Source organism: Oncorhynchus kisutch, linkage group LG1 (assembly GCF_002021735.2).
Source record: "Oncorhynchus kisutch isolate 150728-3 linkage group LG1, Okis_V2, whole genome shotgun sequence".
In the NCBI taxonomy this organism is placed as follows: Eukaryota; Metazoa; Chordata; class Actinopteri; order Salmoniformes; family Salmonidae; genus Oncorhynchus; species Oncorhynchus kisutch.
This window is the reverse complement of record NC_034174.2, coordinates 19,369,603-19,396,662: the sequence shown is the minus strand read 5'-3', so window position 1 is coordinate 19,396,662 and position 27,060 is coordinate 19,369,603. Positions and strand designations below refer to the sequence as shown.

The window sequence follows — 27,060 nt, the reverse complement described above, 5'->3', positions numbered from 1 at the left end:
TGTCAAACTACAGCAACCGTATACTCTACTTGCACATCTTCATATAAATTACATTTTAAAACTAGACTAACTGCCGGTTTTCCATTACATAGACAACTGTGATTAGACAAAACAACTAACAGGGGTGAGCTTGCTACAGTTGAAATCGGAAGTTTACCTTAGCCAAACACATTTCAACTCAGTTTTTCACAATTCCTGACATTTAATCCTAGTAAAAATTCCCTGTCTTATTTCAGTTAGGATCACCAGTTTATTTGAAGAATGTGAAATGTCAGAATAATAGTAGAGAGAATTATTTATTTAGACTTGTATTTCTTTCATCACATTTCCAGTGGGTCAGAAGTTTACATACACTCAATTAGTATTTGGTAGCACTGCTATTAAACTGTTTAACCTGGGTCAAATGTTTTGGGTAGCCTTCCACAAGCTTCCCACAATAAGTTGGATGAATTTTGGCCCATTCCACCTGACAGAGCTGGTGTAACTGAGTCAGGTTTGTAGACCTCCTTTTTCAGTTCTGCCCATAAAATATTCTATAGGATTGAGGTCAGGGCTTTGTGATGGCCACTCCAATACCTTGACTTTGTTGTCCTTAAGCCATTTTGCCATAACTTTGGAAGTATGCTTGGGGTCATTGCCCATTTGGAAGACCCATTTGCGACCAATCTTTAACTTCCTGACTGATGTCTTGAGATGTTGCTTCAATATATCCACATATTTTCCTCCCTCATGATGCCATCTATTTTGTGAAGTGCACCAGTCCCTCCTGCAGCAAAGCACCCCCACAACATGATGCTGCCACCCCCGTGCTTCTCGGTTGGGATGGTGTTCTTCGGCATGCAAGCCTCCCCATTTTTCCTCCGAACATAACGATGGTCATTATGGCCAAACAGTTCTATTTTTATTTTGTCAGACCAGAGGACATTTCTCCAAAAAGTACGATCTTTGTCCCCATGTGCGGTTGCAAACCGTAGGCTGGCTTTTGTTATGGTGGTTTTGGAGCAGTGGCTTCTTCCTTGCTGAGCGGCCTTTCAGGTTATGTCGATATAGGACTTGTTTTACTGTGGATATAGATACTTTTGTACCTGTTTCTTCCAGCATCTTGGCTGATTTTGTTTTATTTTCCCATGATGTTAACTTCTTCTTCGATATATATAATTTTTGGATTAAAAAACGTTCCCGTTTTAAACAAGATATTTTGTCACGAAAAGATGCTCGACTATGCATATAATTGACAGCTTTGGAAAGAAAACACTCTGATGTTTCCAAAACTGCAAAGATATTATCTGTGAGTGGCACAGAACTGATACTACAGGCAAAACCAAGATGAAATTTCAAACATGAAATGCCCCAGATTTTGAAGGCGCTGTGTTCCAATGTCTCCTTATATGGCTGTGAATGCGCCAGGAATGAGCTTACACTTTCTGTCGTTTCCCCAAGGTGTCTGCAGCATTGTGACGTATTTGTAGGCATATCATAGGAAGATTGACACTTACACTACACTACATCTACCAGGTGCTCGCTTGGTGTCCTCCGTCGCAATTATTGCGTAATCTCCAGCTGCGTGTATTTTTCCATTTGCTTCCGAGGAGAAACCCAACTGCCACGAATGATTTATCATCGAATAGATGTGAAAAACACCTTGAGGATTGATTCTAAACAACGTTTGCCATGTTTCTGTCGATATTATGGAGTTAATTTGGAAAAAAGTTTGGCGTTGTAATGACTGAATTTTCGGGGTTTTTTCTTAGCCAAACGTGATGAACAAAACGGAGCGATTTCTCCTACACAAATAATATTTTTGGAAAAACTGAACATTTGCTATCTAACTGAGTCTCCTCATTGAAAACATCCAAAGTTCTTCAAAGGTAAATGATTTTATTTGAATGCTTTTCTTGTTTTTGTGAAAATGTTGCCTGCTGAATGCTAGGCTTAATGCTATGCTAGCTATCAATACTCTTACACAAATGCTTGTGTAGCTATGGTTGAAAAGCATATTTAGAAAATCTGAGATGACAGTGTTGTTAACAAAAGGCTAAGCTTGTGAGTGAATATATTTATTTCATTTCATTTGCGATTTTCATGAATAGTTAACGTTGCGTTATGGTAATGGGCTTGAGGCTATGATTACGCTCCCGGATACGGGATTGCTCGACGCAAGAAGTTAAGCAAAGAGGCACTGAGTTTGAAGGTAGGCCTTCACCACCAATTGACTCAAATGATGTCAATTAGCCTATCAGAAGCTTCTAAAGCCATGACATCATTTTGGGGAATTTTCCAAGCTGTTTAAAGGCACAGTCAACTTAGTGTATGTAAGTTCTGACCAACTGGAATTGTGATACAGTGAGTTATAAGTGAAATAATCTGTCTGTAAACAATTGTTGGAACAATGACTTGTGTCATGCACAAAGTAGATGTCCTAACCGACTTGCCAAAACTATAGTTTGTTAACAAGAAATTTGTGGAGTGGTTGAAAAACAAGTTTTAATGACTCCAACCTAAGTCTTTGTAAACTTCCGACTTCAACTGTATATGCAGGGTTGTATCATGCCTAAATTAAAAAGTTACATGTGCATTAACACAGTCAAGCCTATGTCATCACTATTTCTTGAAAAAAAGGCCTCCGCAGCCTAGCCAACCAAAGTTTGAATATAAACCAAATTTGATCACATTCACCAAAAAATGTGCTTATGCTATAAATATGCAATGTTAGCGCTTTGTTTCCCCTGGCCAGATGGGACGGGTGTATAGGTAGGTGCGGCAGGGTAGCCTAGTGGTTAGAGCGTTGGACTAGTAACCAGAAGGTTGCAAGTTCAAATCCCTGAGCTGACAAGGTACAAATCTGTCATTCTGCCCGTGAACAGTGTTCCTAGGCTGTTATTGAAAATAAGAATTTGTTCTTAACTGACTTGCCTAGTAAAATAAAGGTTACATTTTTTTTTAAAGGTAGGCTACAGTTGATCAGACTGATACAGCATGTCAGATAACTAATGTTTAGGTGTAGGCTGCTACAAAATTTCTCGAAACTTACAGTTTTTGTTTGTGTCTGTCGAGAGTGAATGAGTTATTTTCCTGTTTGCTAAAATGATAACGGAGGAAAGTGGAGAACGTGCTCTGCAAATTTCGATGATTCTAATTGGTTAAGACACACACAACCTGCAGGACTTTGTTAACAAGGACATAGGCTGTTAAGGGACAGTTTGATATTTAATGCACTCCTCTCCCCAACATTAAATCTATTGTCACACGCCCCTCCTGTTGTACTGTAAAGAAAGGGGTGCACCCTCCCACCTCAAAATAATGTATAAGAACACAAATAACAATACCTGTAGCGACCCTGTGTTTATAAACCTGGATATCGACTTTGCCACTTCAGAATGCTTTTGTTGCACAGTCGACGACAATCAGGGCTACGGACCAGAAGGTTGAGGGTTTGCCGACCACCACGGACGAGCTCACTCTCCCTGCCTGTTTCATTAGACCGACACTACAATCAGAGCCTGCTGCAGACAATCAGCTAGGTGGAAATCAGAATTTCTAAATGATGATGCTATATTTATAATTATATAAATATATGCAACACATTTCCCACCAATGCACCACAACCAATAAGCAAAGCATACCAACTTTGGGCGCTTCAACTTCATGGTTTGTGTTTTCAACGCCACACATAAAAGGTCATACATTTTAAAAGTTAAATTACAAATATTTAGGATATATTGAAGAGTAACGTTCTAGGTGCGCAAGGAATAGTCGCTGGGATGGGAAATGAGGCAGAGCACACGTTAAACTTTCCTGAATAACTGGGCCTGTTGAGAGCATATGTGACCACATTATTATAGGACGACTTGTGAGAATGATGATCCGCAACAGACAGCGCATTTCAGTATCAGAACATAAAATACAGCCAGACTGGCCTGCTACTATGCCTTTCAATACCTTATAAACCGTGGAGAGTAGACCCACAACTGATCCAAACGGAATTAATGGAATTAAATATTCAAATCACACAGCTTTTATGGCATTATTCAAATGACATTTTCACTTCAGTTTACAGCCTAGAGTAGAATTTTGTACTTACTTGAAAACAATAACGCAATTATTCATTGCAATGTGGTGTTGTAGGCTAGTCTGGGTAGGATCATTGTATTGTCCCTAAACAAGATCGATAGCTTTTGAGCTGCATGTCTCATGTATTCACTGTTCTTTCATCCACAATGACGAAGCTGGCCTCTACGCTTTGAAAATGGATTCTGGTCTGAATAATTGTGTGTGGTATAATTGTTAGGTAGCCTATTGCAGATCTGGACAAACAATCCACCTACCACTATTGTCACTATGAATGGTGAATAGAGGGCAGGATAGACAGACTGGTAGACTATATTGACCTGTGGTATAGTTTGTGCGAGGAAAAGCGCAGTGCTTAAGGGACGTACCAAAACACCTTGATATAGGTGACCCACATCCAACAGGATGGAAAAAATGATATAGTTAAACCTGCAAAAGGGCGATTGTAAACCAGGGAAAGAAACGCACTACCCTCCCCTGTGCCCAATAAAAAAACACACAACCCCAAACCAAAACATTTGTTCGTTTTAGACAACCCTCCCCTATATAATGATCACCATACTGGACCAATCACACTGAACAATCAAATATATACACAGTGAGGTGAAAATAATGGAGGTAGTAACACAGCTTGTTACCACAACAGACACTGAGGGTAAACCCAAGTTAACAACCCACTACCTTAATAATTGAGACCAGGTGATTATGGTTTACATCTTGAAATAACATTGTTCATTTCATTTTGAAAATTCTGTTTAAAATCATGTGCAGACATATAAACTTTCTATATAATGATTCTGAAATTGGCAATTGCTGCTTGGAATGTACAGACTCCAAATATTAGTTTTATATACTTGTTCTTTTTACTTCAATGTATTTTAAAGGCCCACTCCACTTTGGTCTTCCTAAACGTAAGGAACAAGATAGCAAAAAGAGAGAAATACATGCATTTAAATGTCAATGTTAAGAATATATCACAACATCTGTTTGATCCCGGCCCAAGTATTTTTCCAAGGGTTCTTATGCTCTATCCCTGTTTAAATCATGGAAGCTGACCTTCAACATTCCACATATCATCAAAGGACACAGATAATGTTGGGCAAATAGCATAAAACGTGAGGATTTTAGGATTGAGGTGAGGCTGCCAACATCTTCAACCAACCAGGGAAAAGAAAGCCATGCACCTGAAAGCATAGGCTGGTTTAACCTACCACCTAACCCACCAATGGAATACGCTAATTCCTACCTACAGGGTACATGTCTGGGAAGACGGCACAGAACAAATGAAAGGATTCTCAATGTCCTCTTTGGGGAGCTGAGAGACAGGTATCAGTCAAAGCCTATTTTGACAGAACCATTGACACTTAAACACATTCAACACAGTCCAAAGACAAGAAAAAAACACTCTAAACAAGAATAAAGATATGTTGTTGTACCTCAGGACTCAAACCGTATGCGGAGTGAGGTGATCTCAGTGGAGAATAAGAAGGCTGGGGTTGGGGCAGGGAGTGGGGCAGGGGCTGGGGTAGGATTTGGGGCAGGGGCTGGGGTTGGGGCAGGGGCTGGGGTTGGGGCAGGAGTTGGGGCTGGGGTTGGGGTTGGGGAAGGGGTTGGGGCTGGGGTTGGGGTTGGGGAAGGGGTTGGGGCAGGGGCTTGGGAAGAGGTTGGGGAAGGACCTACTGCTGTATTGGCATCTGCTCTGCTCAGCAGCAGAGACAAAAGACACTAAACACATCACTCTTATCCCCCGATAAATAACTAAACAAGGCAAACAGAGACAGATCAGTCAAGCTCCAAACAGCTAACACAGAGACAGGGAAAGAGATGGATAGAAAGATAGACAGAGTCATAAAGAGCGAGAGATAGAGAGAGCTAGCACAAGAGAGTGTAGGGGAGACAGGCTGGCGGGGGGATAGTGAGAGGGCACAGCGATGGGTAACAGGAGAAAGTGGATAAATATCTCAGAGTAGCCTGAGCCAAGTACCATGGAAGGTTGAGTATTGCAAGGCTGTGAAAGCTGGGCATTTTTGCAGAGCTGTGACATTTGTTTCTTATTGTCTAAGTGGCAGTTAAAAGCGTCTCCCTGCGAGGGCCCCTCGGGTCTGTGCTGGGCTGCTTTAACAGGGAGGTAACCATATTAGGACGTGTATGGTAAAGTAAACAATAACATAGTTGCAAAGAGATGGACATTTTTTTAGCTAATGGTGTTTGTCATTCCTGTTTTCAGGGCTCTGTATGGTCCTGTACTTTTACTGCTAGACCAGGGAGACTTTATTTATGAAAACAACATAGGAGCCAAGACTGAAACCGGTGCAAATCCCAATAAATAAATATATGATTAAAAATGTCTCCACCTTTCTTGTTGGATTGCATTAAATAAACTCCCATCTTGAATGAAAAAGCTTTCCACTCCCTCTCAAAAAAGTGTTCCGCTTCATGAGCGTCTTTTAACTGTCTAAATTTAATTCAACATTTTAAATATTTTAACATTCTAATTTATTTGACGATCCAACAAGGGGAACAAGAGGAAAACCTAATTGGCAAAGATGTATGACGTGAATTAGAGCAGTTTGGCAAACTTCCAGTCGAATTAAATCAAAAAGGAATATTATTTAATATGTCTAGGTTGGAGGGTTCCATTTCTCACTAATCAAAACAGCATGTAGTGCTATTTGAATGTAATGTAACACTCATTCTACTTTCGGTTTCAGTGGTCACTTGGTCACTCCTCTCCTTTTACTCTGAGTCACGGCTCTGGCTATTGCTCTATCTTCTCGGGGTTAAAGAGAAGGCATGGCCACAGTCTGGAAAACAATACCCATACTGAAGCCCATGCTTTCTCAATCCATTCATGGTAGCCCACTGCTACCTCAACAAGGGCCAAGTTACTCAAGTGTTTGTTTGTAGCCAACACCAAAGCCCAGCCAACCCAAGTCTTGCATCCCAGACGTCCCAGGCTTACTAAGACATTGCGGCTGTTGAAAGGGTCTAGACAACCCTAGTCTAACAGTTCAGCGAGCAGAAGCAACCAAAATGTAACATCTAACTGCAACGCCATACATTCAGTGCAACAAAAACAAAACTTCTTCCATATGCTCTTTTTCCACATTTTGTTACGTTACAGCCTTATACTAAAATGGATAAATTCATGTTTTCTTTATCAATCAACACACAGTACCCCATAATGACAAATGAAAACAGGTTTTTAGACATTTTTGCAAATGTACTTCAAATAAACACCAGAAATACCTTGTAAACATAATTATTCAGATGCTTTGCTATGAGACTCGAAATTGAGCTCAGGTCACTCTGACAGAGCTCCAGAGTTCCTCTGTGGAGATGGGAGGAACTTCCAGAAGGACAACCATCTCTGCAACACTCCAAAAATCAGTCCTTTATGGTACAGCGGCCAGATGGAAGCCACTCCTTAGTAAAAGGCACATGACAGGTCGCTTGGAGTTTTCCTAAAGGCACCTAAAGGTCTCTCAGACCATGAGAAACAAAATTCTCTGGTCTGATGAAACCAAGATTGAACTCTTTGGCCAGAATTCCAAGTGTCACGTCTGGAGGAAACCTGGCACCATCCCTACAAGGGAAGCATGGTGGTGGCAGTATCATGCTGTGGGGATGTTCTTCAGCGGCAGGGACTGGGAGACAAGTCAGGATCGAAGGAAAGATGAACGGAGCAATGTACAGAGAGAACCTTGATGAAAACCTGCTCCAGAGCGCTCAGGACCTCAGACTGGGGCGATGGTTCACCTTCCAACAGAACAACAACCACAAGCACACAGCCAAAACAACGCAGGAGTGGCTTCGGGACAAGTCTCTGAATGTCCTTGAGTACCATATCAATATGGTAGTTGCTGGCCTTGACCCTCTCCAAAAAAAAAGTTATAGGTAGTAATTTTGATGATTAATTCAATTTCACATTTTGAAGCGGGAAGAGCAGGCCAAAGTCAAAGCCTTCAGGAGATTTGACACATTCTTTCACTTTTCTGATTTTCTTTTCATGTCTCTGTAAGACAACTCATCTGCGGGTGGAATTTGCTTACTGCTGTCGCCTCAGTCAATCTCACACAAAGATTCTGTCATGTTACACGTCTGCACCTGGTAGCAGCTTGACATCAAAGGCCTTCACTCTCCCAGACAGTGCTGAATTTATACATCCATCAATATGTTCCAAACCACGAAAAATAAAAATATGTCTGTGTGATGCTGATAGAAAAATAGATTGAAACTTGCCAAACACACTTTCCCCCAAAAGGTATTTTAAGTAGCTTCAAGATAACACATTGGTGATAACACTATCAGTACAAACCTTTCTACTTTACATGATAATTCACATGAAAGCGCAGGAAATGACAAGAGAAAAGAATGTTGCTCTATTCTCTATGAAATACTTCATTCTGAATAAAGCATACATTTACCTATGTAACCTGTTTAGCCAGACAATAAAGAGCCTAGATACAGTATCTCCCAAAGCCCATTCTGATAGGAGCTGCTGTGCTGTGACTGGGGATAGAGAGAAGACAGTGTTTAGTAGGTGCTGACATATCCTGTGATCTAGATAAACTGGAACAAATAAAACCCAGTCTTGCTTTTTATGTTGGTCTCCATTGAAATGTCTTTGTACCTATCATGATAACATTTCATTTTCCAAGAGCTAGACTAGAGAAGCCACCTCGCAGCTATTTTGCCTGTCACTGTTTTTAACTACTGCAGCCAAGCACTGAGAGTAGATTACAGTAGTTAGAGAACATGAACAGCACTGTGACAAAACTGCTAGTGGCAGAAACGTTTAACTTTCTTGTTAGCAATCTCCCCCATGTGGCACTTTAGCAACAGCAAGTTGTTTATTATGTTCAGAGCTCGGCAAAAGCGATTAAAGAAACTCTTTAAGAATCAAAGTGTTATAAATGCATGGAAACACAGCCAGCTGTAAATGCCACAGAATTAGAAGCTTACCAACCCTAATACCCGTATGGCAATTTTCAGCTTGATGCTGATATAAAGAAATTACTTTTTAAAGTAAGCAATAAATGCAGTCAAGAGAACTATTATGTGAGCTTTCTTCTTCCCAACACAAATCTATATGCAACCTTTCTTTGGCCGGTGAAACAAGTGAGCTGAGAGTCGGGAAGCAAGTACAGGGAGTGAGTGTTTTACTAAATAAACAAAACAATAACCACAAAACAAAAACATGAAACAGAGTCAATAACACCTCAGGAAAGAACCAGATATAGGGAAGATAATCAAGGAGGTGATGGAGTCCAGGAAGTTGTCATGAGGCGCTGGTGCGCTTGACGATGGTGACAGGTGTGCGGGATAATCAGCAGCCTGATGACCTAGAGGCCAGAGAGGGAGTATACGTGACAATACCCCCTCCCTGGCGCGCGGCTCCAGCCGCAGGACGCCAACAAAGGGGACGAACCCGGGGATCAGCAGAGGACCGGTCACCCCTGCTTAAGCGCTGGAACCTGTCGAGCTGGCTGGGGTGCCGGAACCTGTCGAGCCGGCTAGGGCGCCGGAACCTGACTGACTGACTTGAGGCAGATCTGGCTGAGGTATAAGAGCCTGTAGCGGCTCCCAGACCCGACGTCATTTACACTGACACAAAAATATATATATAAAAAAACCACTCCCTGATGCTTCCCTTAGGTGAGGTGTTATTCTGTAACCATGCGCTGAGAGTCGGGAAGCAAGTACAGGAAGTGAGTGTTTTAATATATAAACAAAACAATAACCGCGAAACACAAACAATGCACTGACATGAAACAGAGTCAATAACATCTGAGGAAAGAACCAAAGGGAGTGACAGATATAGGGAAGATCATCAAGGAGGTGATGGAGTCCAGGTGAGTGTCATGAGGCGCTGGTGCGCTTGACGATGGTAACAGGTGTGTGGGATAATCAGCAGCCTAATGACCTAGAGGCCGGAGAGGGAGTATACGTGACAGCCGGACTCATGAATTCACTTTTTATCCTTAATATTCCTATAAAAAGCTGTAGATTAGCAAAGTAACTTGACTGTGATCTTCAAAGGCACTCAAAATAACAGCAGCGTAGCGAGTAATACGAGCAAGCAACCGTTGGCATGATATGTTCTTCCTTCTGTTTGAATATGAAATTCAAATGAAGTTCAAACGGAGACGAGTGCATTTAAAAGGAATCTAAATAGAAACACACACTGATGTTCTGAGGGAGAACTTCTTCCTGGAATAGGCATTCGTCTGTTGACTTAAGCATCACCAACATATGATGTTGTAAATTGGAAATTGGAAGTAAATTGGAAGAGAAATTAAGACCTGTATGGTGCATGATATGAACCTACAGATGTAGGATCTTAATCTGACCTATATTGTCACAGTAAAATAAACCTGCAGCAACAGGATATTAATGTTTAGTCCATAATGTTGCTTGTTCGGTGGTTAGGCTAATAGCTGGCCAAAAGTAGGCTACATGAAACGTGTAATACTGTAAAAAATGTATAACCGTGTGTTAGTGTGGGTTTTCAGTGAATTTATTCACGAAGCTCATCTGCATTTCCTGCACATTTTCAGCAACAAAAGAGTGATCAAATTAATATCCTACAGCTGTAGCATCATTCAGCACAATGATAATTAAACTATCTGGCCAAGAGCCATCCTTACTGAAATCGAACCCTTTGTCAGGCTGCTTTAATTCATAATCCCTTAACAAATAAAGAAAATATGAGCTTGTGCAAACATATATACATGAGCACTAACAAACACATACACAACTGTACAATCACACAATGCATACCGTTTCTCAAAATAACAAGAGCGTTTCTTCTGTTTTCAACTCCATTGCACCTCAAAATGCCTTTAAAGACTGAAGCATGGTAATCCTATAAACTGCCACAGGGATTTCTGCATTAGCAAAGCAATCAAAATCGCATTGGAAAGTTGTGTAAATAATTAGGCTGATTTTGGCACATTAACATTAATTACACAATAATTTGAAAGATTTAAGTCCTGATCTTACATCTGGAGAAAACAGCTGTGCTGTAGGCCTAGAGAGGACCTGCTTCAGAAAACTACACAGAGAATTTTAAATTTTTTACCTTTATTTAACTAGGCAAGTCAGTTAAGAACAAACTCTTATTTTCAATGACAGCCTAGGAACAGTGGGTTAACTGCCTGTTCAGGGGAAGAATGACAGATTTGTACCTTGTCAGCTCTGGATTTGAACTTGCAACCTTCCGGTCACTAGTCCAACGCTCTAACCACTAGGCTACCCTGCAGCCCCATGCACTCTATGCACTCAGTTACATTTTTTACCCTTCAACCCACAGTTGACTTTTTTTCCAAATGGAGAAGTGATTGGCTGAATTCAAACAGAGACGTGTATATGGCTGTTTAGCACGCTGGAATGATAGCACAGGCAGGAGAAACACAACACACTTCCTGCTCTGATAGTGAGAAACGCACAATCTGTCTCAAATACTTCAACCCACACAAATGAAAGAGTTATGACATATGAATCCCCTCTGAACTGAACACAGGAACATTTCCAACCGTTGATGAACCTATTCTGTTATCTCTCAATTTCCACAAATACAAAAAGCCTTCAAGCTAATTTTCTTAACTTCGTCACTCACACCCTGAAGGACAATTAAGACCACTCAATTCTATGTAGTGTTGGCCTATAGTGGTTAGTGACAACATAATATTATCGAGGTAGTTTGGCATCTCCCTGTTAAGAGTCTATGGGAGTAAACCTGCAGGGGTTTGTGCCCCTGCCGTTAGCTGTGAGCTGAGGGGCTGGGATGTTAAAGCCCATCACTGTCTACAGGGCTGTGAGAGACAGAACACAGACACACTGCTCCTCTGAAGCCTAGAGCTCCTGACGTGTTAACACCCCCACCTCTCCCCACTGGATCACTCAAGCCTGCCTGCTTATATCCTGGGGCCCCAGCACATTTAGATACAGAGAAGGGTGTGAGGAGCACACACACACACACATACATACACAAACACACATAAAGAACCACACTGATCCACCAAGAGATGGAGATTCCAACGGCTAAATAACCAGTAGATATGTAACAATGTATTAATCTACTGTTTCTTAAGAGGAACTTTGACCCTATATCATGACAGAGGCACAGTGTTGAGGGGAAATGAGGGGGAGAAGAGAAAATCCATGCCAATAACCCTTCTAGGTAAAATGCCCCTCGGGGAGTCCATAAACCTTAACTACTACATGTACCTACCTGTACTTGCACGCTAAAATATGTTCTCTCTACAGGCAGAAGTCCACTACACACAACAGACCTCTTCTGCTACAGAACAAACTGTGCTGTATAACATCAACTACAATAAATCATACATAGATTCATCATACAGTAGCATGATCATGATGAGATATTTCAACACTTACAGTCTGTGTGTACATTTTCAGGTGTTTGATAGTGAATTTTCGGAGCAAGGTTTTAGTTTCAACAAACGTACAACCAAGGCAACCGGACTGCATCAGGTTATTTATTAAGCCAATCCGATACAACATTCACCCTCACACTGAGATTGGAGTCTAATGAATAATCGTGTGTTTACCTTCTACAATGACTTGCTCGTTTAAAGCAATCTTCAGTTCCAGTGTAGTGACTTCAGCCTCCTTGCCCTGCAGACAGAGGACATGGGAATTAGAGGTTGTTATTGAATAATCACTGCAACGAACTACAGCATTTGCCATCAGCAATCACCAAAATAGAATCGCTGAAAGAAAAACAGACAAAATCTATGTTTATTAATAATACTGCTTGCAGTATGAGCTCAACAGGATTGATCATAATTAATTAATTTGTCTTTCCTTTTAATGGTGTCAGCAATCTTTCTTTGGACATATTATCAAGCATTGACATACAGTGCCTTTGGAAAGACTTCAGATCCTCCCTTATTACGTTACAGTCTTATTCTAAAATACACTAATTGATTGTCCACCTGTGGCAAATTTTATTGATTCAACATGATTTGGAATGGCACACCTGTCTATATAAGGTCCCACAGTTGACAGTGCATGTCAGAGCAAAAACCAAGCCATGAGGACGAAGGAATTGTCCGTAGAGCTCCGAGACAAGATTGTGTCGAGGCACAGATCTGGGGAAGGGTACCAACACATTTCTGCAGTATTGAAGGTCCCCAAGAACACAGTGGCCTCCATCATTCTTAAATGGAAGAAGTTTGGAACCACCAAGACTCTTCCTAGAGCTTGCCACCCAGCCAAACTGAGCAATCGGGGGAGAAGGGGAGGTGACCAAAAACCCGATGGTCACTCGGACAGAGCTCCAGAGTTCCTATTTGGAGATGGGAGGAACTCCCAGAAGGACAACAATCTCTGCAGCACTCCACAAATCAGTCCATTATGGTAGAGTGGGTAGACAGAAGACACTCCTCAGTAAAAGGCACATGACACCCCACTTGGAGTTTGCCAAAAGGCACCTAAAGGACTCAACAAGATTTTCTGGTCTGATGAAACCAACAGTGAACTCTTTGGCCTGAATGCCAAGCCTCGCGTTTGGAGGAAACCTGGCACCATCCCTACGGTGAAGCACGGTGGTGGCAGCATCATGGTGTGAAAGATTTTCAGTGGCAGGGACTGAGAGACGAGTCAGGATCGAGGGAAAGATGAACGGGGCGGCAGGGTAGCCTAGTGGTTAGAGCATTGGACTAGTAACCGAAAGGTTGCAAGTTCATATCATTGAGCTGGTACAAAGGTACAAATCTGTCATTCTGCCCCTGAACAGGCAGTTAACCCACTGTTCCTAGGCTGTCATTGAAAATAAGAATCTGTTCTTAACTTGCCTAGTTAAATAAATATATTTTAAATATAAAACGGCGCAAAGTACAGAGAGATCCTTGATGAAAACCTCCAGAGTGCTCAGGACATCAGACTGGGACAAAGGTTCACCTTCCAACAGGACAACGACCCAAAGCACACAGCCAAGACAATGCAGGAGTGGCTTCAGGACAATTATCTGAATGTCCTTGAGTGGCCCATCCTGAGCCCGGACCTGATCGAATATCTCTGGAAAGACCTGAATATAGCTGTGCAGCAACACTCCCCATTCAACCTTACAGAGCTTGAGAAGATCTGCAGAGAAGAATGGGAGAAACTCTCCAAATACAGGTGTGCCAAGTTTATAGCTTCATACGCAAGAAGACTCGAGTCTGTAATCGCTGCCAAAGGTGCTTCAACAAAGTACTGAGTAAAGTGTCTGAATACTTATGTAAATGTGATATTTCGGTTTTTATTTTTAATACATTTGCTAAATTACAAAAAACAGTTTTTGCTTTGTCATTATGGGGTATTGTGTGTAGATTGATGAGGGAGAAAAAAAACAATTAAATACATTTTAGAATAAGGCTGTAACGTAACAAAATGTGGAAAAAGTCAAGGGGTCTGAATACTTACCGAGTGCACTGTATACTAGTGCATGTACATAGCTATCCTAGCCTTATTGTCTACCGCATCTCAAATCAAATCAAATCAAATGTATTTATATAGCCCTTCGTACATCAGCTGATATCTCAAAGTGCTGTACAGAAACCCAGCCTAAAACCCCAAACAGCAAGCAATGCAGGTGTAGAAGCACGGTGGCTAGGAAAAACTCCCTAGAAAGGCCAAAACCTAGGAAGAAACCTAGAGAGGAACCAGGCTATGTGGGGTGGCCAGTCCTCTTCTGGTTGTGCCAGGTGGAGTTAATAACAGAACATGGCCAAGATGTTCAAATGTTCATAAATGACCAGCATGGTCGAATAATAATAAGGCAGAACAGTTGAAACCTGGAGATGGAATCTCCTCATTTCCATCTGGTTGATCAGCACAATCATTCACTATACTGTAGCCGTTGAGGACGATAAGACTAACAATGAAGTTGTTAAAAGAAAATTAAAGTTAATTTTTTAAATTCCTTGCGCCAGATGCCGCTATCAGAAAAATGTCAAAGATGACTCCACCTGGTGGAAGAGCAAACCTGTCTTTCTAGACTCAGGAGCACACTAGCTGTTCAGCATGCACTGTGTGCACTGTAAACTGAGCACTCAACCCCCCCCAAAAAATACATCAAATCTTATTTTTATGGTAAACGGAAAAGTGACTATGGGGCAATATCTCAGAAGCATTTGAATAAAAGCATTAAAGCATATCCAAATATGAAAAAATACCAACTCTCTCACACTGTTCTTTTGTACAGTTTACATTTGGCAGTCAAAGCTGTGGCCAGGCATTTGTGGAGCTCCAAAGTGTTTATCTAAAGCAGACTGTGCCTAGATAAAACACATGAGCCTGAACCTTGCCCAGTTACAGTATTAATTATCTGGTAAATGCCCTTGTTGAAAACACTAGTCAACATTAAACTCACTTTGAACTCGACGAGGGTCGAAAATCATACAAAATGGACTGTTCCCACACCACTCTCGTATTATTCTGATCCATTAGACTTCAATTAACATATCATCAATGACATGGTAAATCAATAGCGAGTGGTGACTAATGACAGATATTTTCAGTTTCAAACTACTAAACATCATTAATCCCTATCACCTGAAAAGGCCCAGGGAACTAAATGAGTTTACCCAATGCATAACATCCATTTAGTTAAATGTTCCATCACTTTAATGACGGAAAATGTGTATTGCAGGGAAAAAAGAAACAACAAAACTATGATAGCAGCTGTGATGGTGCTTTTTATCCCTCTGTGCAATACAATGCACATCTTGTAATACCTAAATAGATAATTGTGTCAATTTAAAACTGCACGTGGCAGTAATAGTAGTGTTTGGAGCGGTGGGGGTACAGTGAGCCCATGGTGTGGATAAACAACAGCATGCTGCTCTACCCAGTTGGATTTGTAGAGCCCATCACACACTCCCACATTGAGATTTCAGGGAACAGAATAACTCTTGGTTGAGATGATTACCCACCCAGGTGTTTTATGTGCACACTCAGTGAGAACATGAATCAAAACGCAACAATTTCCTAAGACAAAAGAGAGTCGAGGAGCATCTTACAATGCTTGCTGCCAAAGTGTTGAAAAGATGGCTAGGTATTTTGTGTGAAGTGGTAAAACAGTTGAACAACAAAAGTGTTCATCAAGGGAGTTACAGTATTAGCCCTATCATATCCGCTGGAAAGACACAGAGAGATACAGACACAGAAAGACTGAGATGATTCAAAAGCATATGTTCCTACATTGTAGGTTGTGCTGTACCAACAAATAAGAATTATCATCATCATCATTTACATGAACATAATTGTTGTCTCTGTGATGTAATAATAAATACACTGTATTATTGTTGTCTCTGTGATGTAATATTAAATACACTGTATTATTGTTGTCTCTGTGATGTAATATTAAATACACTGTATTATTGTTGTCTCTGTGATGTAATAATAAATACACTTTATTATTGTTGTAACTGTGATGTAATAATAAATACACTTTATTATTGTTGTAACTGTGATGTAATAATAAATACACTGTATTATTGTTGTCTCTGTGATGTAATAATAAATACACTTTATTATTGTTGTCTCTGTGATGTAATAATAAATACACTTTATTATTGTTGTAACTGTGATGTAATAATAAATACACTGTATTATTGTTGTATCTGTGATGTAATAATAAATACACTGTATTATTGTTGTATCTGTGATGTAATAATAAATACACTGTATTATTGTTGTCTCTGTGATGTAATAATAAATACACTGTATTATTGTTGTAACTGTGATGTAATAATAAATACACTGTATTATTGTTGTATCTGTGATGTAATAATAAATACACTTTATTATTGTTGTAACTGTGATGTAATAATAAATACACTGTATTATTGTTGTCTCTGTGATGTAATAATAAATACACTGTATTATTGTTGTCTCTGTGATGTAATAATAAATACACTTTATTATTGTTGTCTCTGTGATGTAATAATAAATACACTGTATTATTGTTGTAACTGTGATGTAATAATAAATACACTGTATTATTGTTGTCTCTGTGATGTAATAATAAACACACTGTATTTCATGATAAATGCAAAACATTCATCAGTATTGTGTTTTTAATTATTGGTTGGGACTATTTTAAAGGCCGCAGGATCGCATGTTCAAAAAAGGAATGAATACCCCTCCACTGAAACGCACACAATCCCCAAAAAAGGCCCAACATCCACTCTGGGTGGCTCTTCAGCCCTTCTAATGGACAGACTCTCCACTCTCTTCACACCATTCTGACAGAAAAGAAGAGTTCATGAATATTTACCACAAAGTAAAGTTATTCCATTAATTACTCTGAGCCTGCTTAAAACGATATCTGTGGCTACTTCTGTGCTAGGTCATTAATTAACTTTCACACGCCATTACCAATGTGAATTAATGCCCAACTCGATGGCTGTCTGTCAATAGAACAGTTTCCTCACTCACTGTCTTTAAGCCTATCAGCATGTTTCGATCACTTAGTGACGCTAGCTGCATCATTCTACACAGATCTGTTTATTTATCATACCATGAACTAGACAGCAAATAAAATCAAAGTCTATTTGTCACGTGCGCCGAATACAACAGGTGTAGACCTTACAGTGAAATGCTTACTTACAAGCCCTAACCCACAGTGCAATTTTTAAGTAAAAAAATAGGTATTAGGTAAACGATAGATAAGTAAGAGGGGAAAAAAGAAAAACAGTAAAATGACAGTGAAAATAACAGTAGAGAGGCTGTATACAGGTGGTACCGGCACGGAGTCAAAGTGTGGGGGCACTGGTTAGTCGGGCGAATTGTACATGTAAGTATAGTTAAAGTGACTATGGATAGATGATAAACAGAGAGGAGCAGCAGCATGAAAGAGGGGTTGGCGGAACACAATGCAAATAGTAATTCAGGAGTCGTATGGCTTGGGGTTAAAAGCTGTTGAGAAGCCTTTTGGTCCTAAACTTGGCGCTCCGGTACCACTTACCATGCGGTAGCAGAGAGAACAGTCTATGACTAGGGTGGCTGGGGTCTTTAACAATTTTTAGGGCCTTCCTCTGACACCGCCTGGTGTAGAGGTCCTGGATGGCAGGCAGCTTAGCCCTAGTGATGTACTGGGCTGTACGCACTACCCTTTGTAGTGCTTTGCGGTCGGAGGCCGAGCAGTTGCCGTACCAGGATGCTCTCGATGTTGGAGCTTAAGAACCTTTTGAGGATCTGAGGACCCATGCCACATCTTGTCAGTCTCCTGAGGTGGAATAGGTTTTGTCGTGCCCTCTTCATGACTGTATTGGTGTGTTTGGACCATTCTAGTTTGTTGTTGATGTGGACACCAAGGCACTTGAAGTTCTCAACCTGCACCACTACAACCCCGTCGATGAAATTGGGGGTGTGCTCGGTCCTCCTTTTCCTGAAGTCCACAATCATCTCCTTTATCTTGATTATGTTGAGGGATATGTTGTTATTTTGGCACCACCAGACCAGGTCTCTGACCTTGTCCCTATAGGCTAACTCGTTGTTGTATGTGAAAACAAAAAATAGCATTGGTTTGTTTGAACACTCCTCCTGTAAATGGGTGGTGGTCTTGTTTGAACTTTCCTCCTGTAAATTGGCGGTGGTCTTGTTTCAACATTCCTCCCGGAAATGGGTGGTGGTCTTGTTTCAACATTCCTCCCGGAAATGGGTGGTGGTCTTGTTTGAACATTCCTCCTGTAAATGGGTGGTGGTCTTGTTTGAACATTCCTCCTGGAAATGGGTGATGGTCTTGTTTGAACATTCCTCCTGTAAATGGGTGGTGGTCTTGTTTGAACATTCCTCCTGTAAATGGGTGGTGGTCTTGTTTGAACATTCCTCCTGTAAATGGGTGGTGGTCTTGTTTGAACATTCCTCCTGTAAATGGGTGGTGGTCTTGTTTGAACACTCCTCCTGTAAATGGGGGGTGGTCTTGTTTCAACATTCCTCCCGGAAATGGGGGGTGGTCTTGTTTGAACATTCCTCCTGTAAATGGGGGGTGGTCTTGTTTGAACATTCCTCCTGTAAATGGGTGGTGGTCTTGTTTGAACTTTCTTCCTGTAAATGGGTGGTGGTCTTGTTTGAACATTCCTCACGGAAATGGGTGGTGGTCTTGTTTCAACATTCCTCCTGGAAATGGGTGGTGGTCTTGTTTCAACATTCCTCCTGTAAATGGGTGGTGGTCTTGTTTGAACATTCCTCCTGTAAATTGGTGGTGGTCTTGTTTCAACATTCCTCCCGGAAATGGATGGTGGTCTTGTTTAAACATTCCTCCCGGAAATGGGTGGTGGTCTTGTTTGAACATTCCTCCTGGAAATGGGTGGTGGTCTTGTTTGAACATTCCTCCTAAAATGGGTGGTGGTCTTGTTTGAACATTCCTCCCGGAAATGGGTGGTGGTCTTGTTTGAACATTCCTCCTAAAATGGGTGGTGGTCTTGTTTGAACATTCCTCCCGGAAATGGGTGGTGGTCTTGTTTGAACATTCCTCCTAAAATGGGTGGTGGTCTTGTTTGAACATTCCTCCTGGAAATGGGTGCTGGTCTTGCTTGATTGAACATTCTTCCTGGAAATGGGTGGTGGTCTTGTGGATCAATATAAAGAATGTATTAATAATAATAAGAGGGAGTCCAACAGGATAGGCAGAGTCAGTGATATCTATATTCAGGACATTAGTGTTTGTTTTTAGGGTGTGTGTGTCGAAGATTTCCCAAGTCACTGTCCGTGCTCTGAAACACAGGAAAATCTAAGGCATGACTCATTTTCAAACAAATGCAGCTGTTTATATGTGATTCACTAAAGGACTGACTGAACAGTATGTTTTCCTTCATTTCTTTCAAGCTTTATTAAGGCAGACTGATTCAATGAAAACATAACTACGTCTCATAAAAACCGCTTCAAAATATCAAGTGTATTTTCTCTTTCATGGTGGCATTATATTGCACACCCACATAGTCTGTAAACAACAGCACTCAAACAGCACGCAAACAGGCTCAAAACCCACCAATTAAACCCAACTTCGCATTTGGAGGGTTTTTTTTGCCTGTAAGCTGAAAAGGCAACAGTGCAGCCTGCTGAAAGTCTGCCTGTCTGATCCCAGAGATTCTTTGGACCTGCCCTCATGTATTGCTGAGCTAAGAACAAAGTACACAGAGAGAGCTTTCCGCCTTAATACCAAGGAAGTGGAATTTCACTCCTAACCCTAAACAAACAAGGCAGCACATTTCTTTACACTATTTAAATGTTAACAGAGCTCTTTGAATAGAGCATTCTCTTCCTCTGTATACCCAAATTACTTCACTCTGGCTATACACAGATTCTAATCAACTGATCCATGAAGCAAACATCAGAAAAATAACTTAATTTGGTTTCTCCTACAGTTGAGAACTAATAGCTGGGACAGAGGGAGGCAGAGAGAGAGATAGAGAGGAGGGAGGGAGAGAACCCTACACACACGGAGAGCACAAAAGGGCTAACCGACAGACAGATTATGCAATGCTATTTTTATGGCCAATTCCTTTCCACCCTGTCAAACAGGAGGACTGTCAATTCTCTCCTGTGATATCACGTTTCCACTCTCCCAAGTCTCTGTGTCCTGCTCCACCATTCGTCCACCTCAGATCCTGTGTGCTATTAATATCAATAACCCACAGATTCCATTTCCCCGGACAAAGACGGAGGGAAAGAAGGAGAGAGGAACTGATACCCTCACCCATCACAGCAGCACATTCACTCCTTTGCTATCACTCCGTTCTAAACTAGAGAACAGGAGAAGCTCAGCTCGCACACTCAGTTTAGTTTGGTTCACACGATGCAAGCCTCTTCTATGAGATCACCAGAGGACTGCTGGCCAGGCAGCCCTTAGTCTGTCAGAAGCCTTCAATCCAAACCCTGGACCTCTAGAATAACTTCAGCTCTTCAGAGGAACGCATCTTTCTACCTACGGCACAGTTCTTTGCATCCCTTACAGAACAACCCCACAATACAGACACATGCAACATGAACCCATACAAGGCCAGGGAAGAGAAGGAGAAAAAGTACAATTAAAATCTTTACTGACTTACCCATGAACCGTGAGCCTGAGTTTCATTACATTACTGAAACATGAATGTAGATTCCCCAAGGTTTAACAAGACTTCTACAATCCACTTCTCAAACAGAAGAAAAGCCTGTCAGTGCTAGTAGCAGTAAAAGCAGTAGTTGTAGTGTGAGAGAGCTGAAGAGATCCCTGACTGCAGTGTTCAGAGGAACTGGAGGTATGTGGTCTAAACACAACAAAAGCCAGAGCCTTGCTCTAGATTAAATATGCAGGAAGAGGTCCCTTTGCATAAACACAAACACTCAGCAAATGAAGGACTGGCATAGACCAGGCAGAGCAGAGCAGGCGCCTGCTGAGAGCCATACCTGTCCTCTGCCCGTTTAATTAGACAAGAGCAAGCAGAACAAATGAACAAACACCAGAACGGTCACACAACCAGTCCAGAACAAAAAAGCTACTGAGTTTGTCCTCAGTAGAGTGCTCAAAGTTGGTAAAGACACATGCCAACTTCAAACACATGACTTTTGTTGTAGGACTTTTAAAAATACAACTTGTTTCTATCAGTTGTTTTTAATACATAAATATCAAATACCTCATCTTCAACTTTTAAAATATAAATTTCAGCTACTCGCTTAACTTGTGTAAGCAAATGTGACATACTATATCACATATAGGACATTCTAAAGGATAGATCCATTACCTAAAACGGTATAGTGTAATTAAAATAAAAAAATGTAATTAAAGTAGGTCATGTTTGGGTATGAATATTCCTTTCAATATCCAGTAAAAGTATCCTACTGCTACTACTTATCATGCCTTCAGTCATCACCCTCTCTGCTCCCTGCTGCACTCCTATGGACACCCCCTAATGGATGAATAGAAAATAAAGGCTGAGTCTCTAAAGCCAGGGAAAAAACGGATACGATTTAGAACAGCCACAATTGTCCAGCTCTTACAGTCTACAGACCCTTTCTCATTTTTGCTCCCTCTCTCTCTCTCTCTCCTTCCCTCTCCCTCTATCACTCTCTCTCCCTCCCTTTAACTATCTGTCTCTTTATCCCCAACTCTCGGGATATGAATTCAGAAACTCATAACGGTGCAAGACTCCTGGAGTGTCTGCCTGAATCTGCCAGGCTTCATGACTAAAACTTCAAGTGAACCAAAGAGAAAGGGAGACGATGCCCAAAGAAAATCTTGAGCCAAGCTTTAGATGCTGAGTGATATACTGATGCCCACTCAAAGATTTCATTGCATGTGCCCCTCTCTAAATTAGAAGGGGGAGAAGTAGAAATGGAGGAAGAGGGGTGCAGACACCAGGCTAGGGAGGGAGTAAGGGGGAGAGATGGGGGCAGGGAGAGGAGGGCCAGAGAGAAGGAGAGAGAGAAGGAGAGAGCCGCAGAGAGCAGAAATGAGACCTCTGGAAAATAAACAGGGTATAGAGTTTCAAAGGCAGGGGGACACAGGCATTCCATTGTTCAAGCCAATTATCAGTGGAAAACAATAACAACAGATGGATCAAGAGCGGCCAACTTATGCTGGAGCACCCCGGCGCTGGAGAACAGCGGGGGTCGGGGGAGGAGGGACTGCCCTGCCGCCGAATCGCCCAGCTCAGCTCCACACCAGATGTGAACTTCTACAAGGACAGTTAAATATGTGCTCTGTGGTCGCCACTTGTGCTACATGGCTCAGACATACCAAACAGTGGCTAGTCCACACTTCACTTCCATTCATTTCAAAAGAGATGTCTCCTTGGGCTGTTAGAAGGGAAATTATACATGTGGCACCTGTGTTTCTTCAGAAGTAAATTCAAACCTGTGCATTTGATTTATATTTAATGCATACAGATGTAAAATCTTAATTTGATTAATATTTTGTTGCTGAGAAAGAATTTTCCTGCACCGCAGCAAATGCAGATGAGCTTTGTGATTTACATAAATTCACTGAAAATCCACACTAACACATATTAACAGTATGGCACTTTTCATTAGGGACTTTTTTGTTCAGATAGCTACAGATCAAGCAACATTGTGGACTAAACGTTCAAATCCTGTTGCTGCAGGATTATTTTGCTGTGACAATATAGGTCATTTTTGGCTACTTTCAAGTAGACCTTGTTAGATGGGCATTAGGGACCAGTGGGTGAGGTATTTTGCCCTTGTATATTTTGCCCTGTGTTACTGTGTCCATTCAGCACACATCCCAGAAGACATTGTGATGTTTTCATTTGATGTTGTTTTCCCCTTTACCTGCATGCACCTATAATGGTCAGATTCTACCAGACACCAGCATTGGTGAGTGAGAGAGAGACCTCATTGTTTCTGGCTTCTGCGAGAAATCCCTCATATCAGTCCTAGACTGACAGGCGAGGGGAAGGGGGTGGGGGGACTCCAACCTTAAAACAAAACCAATTCTCAATGTGGCTCGTCAAGGGTGGGCCATGTCTGCAGATAGTAGCACAAATGACCTGACCTTCCTTTTAGAAGAAGAGAGGTTTTTGTTTCATTAACTTAAGACTAAAGCGTAATTATCTCCCTATAGACCTTAATCACCAGCAAAGGGATAATAGAACAGAAAGCCGTTTCCAGTTCGGTCACTCATGGGTTTTTTTCTACTCCCGTTTCCTTTAGATGAGAGTATCAAATAATGGCAACCGATCGTATTGCAAGAACAAAATCCCCCTTTCAAATATCTCTGTTGTGGAGCTTGAAAGACAAAATTGTTATCTGGTTAAAATGTTCAACTTTGCTGTAAAATGGGTTCACTTGGTTCAATACTATATCTCTGGCCTGTCTTTATCTGGTCTGTCTGTCTGTTCACAGAGCTAGATGTTAGGGGGCAGAGGAAGAGGGGCCCGGGGGGATGAGCCTACTGTCTTCTGTCTCTTCAGAGGGGGAGATCACTGGAGAGTGAATGTAATTATCCATGTTTGAAATAAAATCAGGTTGAGCACAAACAGACCGGTTTATAATCGTATATAATATTTTAAACGACTTAACAGTGCTTGAAGGTGCTTGTAATACTATCCCCCAAATGGAGGATACCTCAAGGATTTCACAGAAGGACAAAATATAGTAACTTTGCCTAGATTTAATTAGCTTATAAAAAAATATTGCCATTAGCAAATCTCATCGAAGGGGTTGAGGCATTTGCCTGAAAAACATCTTCTTTTTTGGGACGGAGTGAAGACAAAGGTTTTTTTAGACAGAAAGTGGAGGGCAAGCATCCGTTTTGTGCACTGACACCGAGGTCGAGTTAATTAGACTATTGTCATTTTAATCAGGACAGCTCGGCGGCCATCCCTTTCTGAATGAACCGGTGGACTTTAAACGGCTGGGGGATGTCTGTGTGTGCATGTATGCATGGGGCCCGAGGTCTCACACAACACAGCACACAGCACAGTGCCATGGGTTATGGAGTACAGTTCTGCTGGTTCTCTCACAGGCTTAGAACATTAAAGAGCCGGAGACACACCAAGGAAACACAGACACCCGAAGTATCACCAGAGGAAACTACACACCTTTGCTCTGCTCATGTCTCGGATCATTTTAAAATAATTTAAATATCAAATATTTGAAATAATTTACTTCTCCCTGGCGATCAGATTTTGAATAATGAGTCTATCATGTCATCTTTCTTATGGTCTCAACTGACATTAACATTTAAAACATCATTAATGTAAACACATTTTAAGGTGCTTATCACTATAGTTACAGAAATTGATTTTTTTTCTTCTGATTTCCATATTTTATTTATACAATGGGGCAATTGTAAGAACACACTAAAGACATAAAAAAATGTAATCTTTGTTGAAAACTTGTTATCAAAAAGAAGAAAGAAATAGATCAATCAAAACAGATTATATTCAATGCAAATACTTTATAACTTTAAAAAAAACAACAAGAGCACTGTTCAACCAAATACTCTCAGTTGAACTAGTTGGGAGTCTCAGACAAGCAGGGGTAGCAGGGGTTAAAAGAACAGTGAACAATGCATCTCATTGGGGCTCTACCTGCCAATCAGAGAGTTGAAAGTAGGCCCTAAACAGGGCTCCAAGTATCTCTGCAATGTTCCTCTCCTGCCCTCTGACTGATCTGGAGTCCGCTGCAGACAGTTGAGATGTGACAGATCACATGCAGACGAAGCTCATCAAGTCCCCCCACCTGCCATTACCTGAGGCCCTGAGCTGCACCCACCCATGACACTGGTCAGACAGGAAGCACACAGACAGCCAACTAAACATAGTTATTCCCTATGAACTGACCCTAGAGGGAGATCTAGAGAAATCCCCATGAGGTCAGTCAGTCCCCCTTGCAAACCGGACATTAATATTTTAGAGAATGTTAAAATTAATTTGATCATATATTAACTTCATTCAATAATTTAACACATACAAATTAATAATTCAATAAAAATAATGATCAAAAATGTTGAAGAGGAAACCAAAGAGAGACATCCAATAGCTTACTGTGGAGATATTTAACTGGAAAGGTTCACACTACTACAAAGCCTTTGGGTAGTTTACAGAGTGTGAATGGCTATCAAAGTCCAGTCTAACTTACGAGTCCGACCGAGGGTGTTTCCCCTTCCCGGGCGGGTGGCGCTCGGCGGTCGTCGTCACCGGCGTATTAGCTGCCACTGATTGTTTTTCCTCCTCCTCCTTGTATGTTTAGTGGTAGCACCTGTGTATGGTTAATTAGTTTGTCTTTATTAGACAGCCGGCCCGCCTGGGTGTTGTGCGGGATTATTTCAATGTAACCTTCGGCTCTGTTGTAGAGGTACGTGTTTGTGCCTGGTCGTGAATTGTTCCATTGTACATTTTGATTCCCTGTGTTCCGGACTCCCCATCTCCCGACTCAAGCACCCTCCGTCTGATGCTACCGAAGGCTTATGATGGAGTGGCGGCGGGTTGCCAGGGGTTTCTGCTTCAGCTGGAGCTATACCTGGCCACCATCAGACCCACTCCCTCAGGAGCAGAGAGGGTGAGTGTCCTCATCTCCTGCCTCACGGGTCGTGCTCTGGAGTGGGCGAACGCAGTCTGGAATGGCCCAGACTCAGCGCGGGAGAACTACCCAGAGTTTTTGATCACTCTCTAGACGGCCGAGCGGTGGGAGAACGACTATTTCATCTCAGGCAGGAGAGGAGGAGCACCCAGGATTACGCGCTGAAGTTCCGGACCTTGGCAGCCGGATCTGGGTGGAACGACAGGGCCCTTATGGACCACTACAGGTGTAGTCTCCGAGAGGACGTCCGCCGGGAGTTAGCGTGTCGGGACACCACTCACTGGATCAGCTGATTGACATGTCCATTCGACTGGATAATCTGCTGGCTGCCCGCGGGCGTTCAGAGAGGGTCCTGTGCGTTCCACCACCCAGCCCCTCCGCTCCCATTCCGATGGAGTTGGGAGGGGCTGCGCCGAGGGGTACCGGAGGAGGAGGCCTTCCTGGCACCAACTGTGGTCGGAGAGGACACACGTCTGATCGGTGCTGGGGGGGTCCGTCTGGGAGTAGAGATGACAGGCGGAACGCTTCTCGGTCACCCCAGGTGAGTCAGCATCAAACTCACCCAGAACCCCCTGTTGGCCACATGTTTGTCTTAACCTTTTTCCTTCACTTTTTTCCCTCTTCCCAGCATAGGGCGCTAGTCGATTCAGGCGCAGCTGGGAACTTTATGGATCGCGGACTCGCCCTTAAGTTAGGGGTTCCGCTGGTGCCGATAGATTCTCCTTTCCCCGTGCACTCCCTAGATAGTCGACAATTAGGGTCAGGGATGGTCAGGGAGACCACGGTCCCACTGGACATGGTGACGCAGGGGAATCATAGGGAGCGTACCAGTTTCTTTATTATTGATTCGCCTGCGTTTCCAGTGGTGCTGGGGACTCCCTGGTTGGCCCGGCACAATCCAAAAATTTCGTGGAGACAGGGGGTTCTCCAGGGGTGGTCAGAGGAGTGTTC

The 27,060-nt window shown here is 42.0% G+C and overlaps 1 protein-coding gene across 9 annotated transcripts in view; it reads right to left on the bottom strand.

Annotated features, from left to right (window-relative positions):
* Positions 1-27,060, bottom strand: part of LOC109898110 (forkhead box protein P1-B) — a 241,197-nt gene that overhangs the window by 126,025 nt on the left and 88,112 nt on the right. For 8 of the 9 annotated variants that reach the window (XR_004203567.1, XR_004203566.1, XM_031793110.1 and 5 more), the window contains one exon: positions 12,645-12,711. The gene's annotated coding sequence lies outside the window, so the exon portion shown is untranslated. Of the gene's footprint in view, positions 1-12,644; positions 12,712-21,134; positions 21,345-27,060 lie in introns of those variants that run through there. The other variant, XM_031793102.1, reaches the window with a different exon arrangement.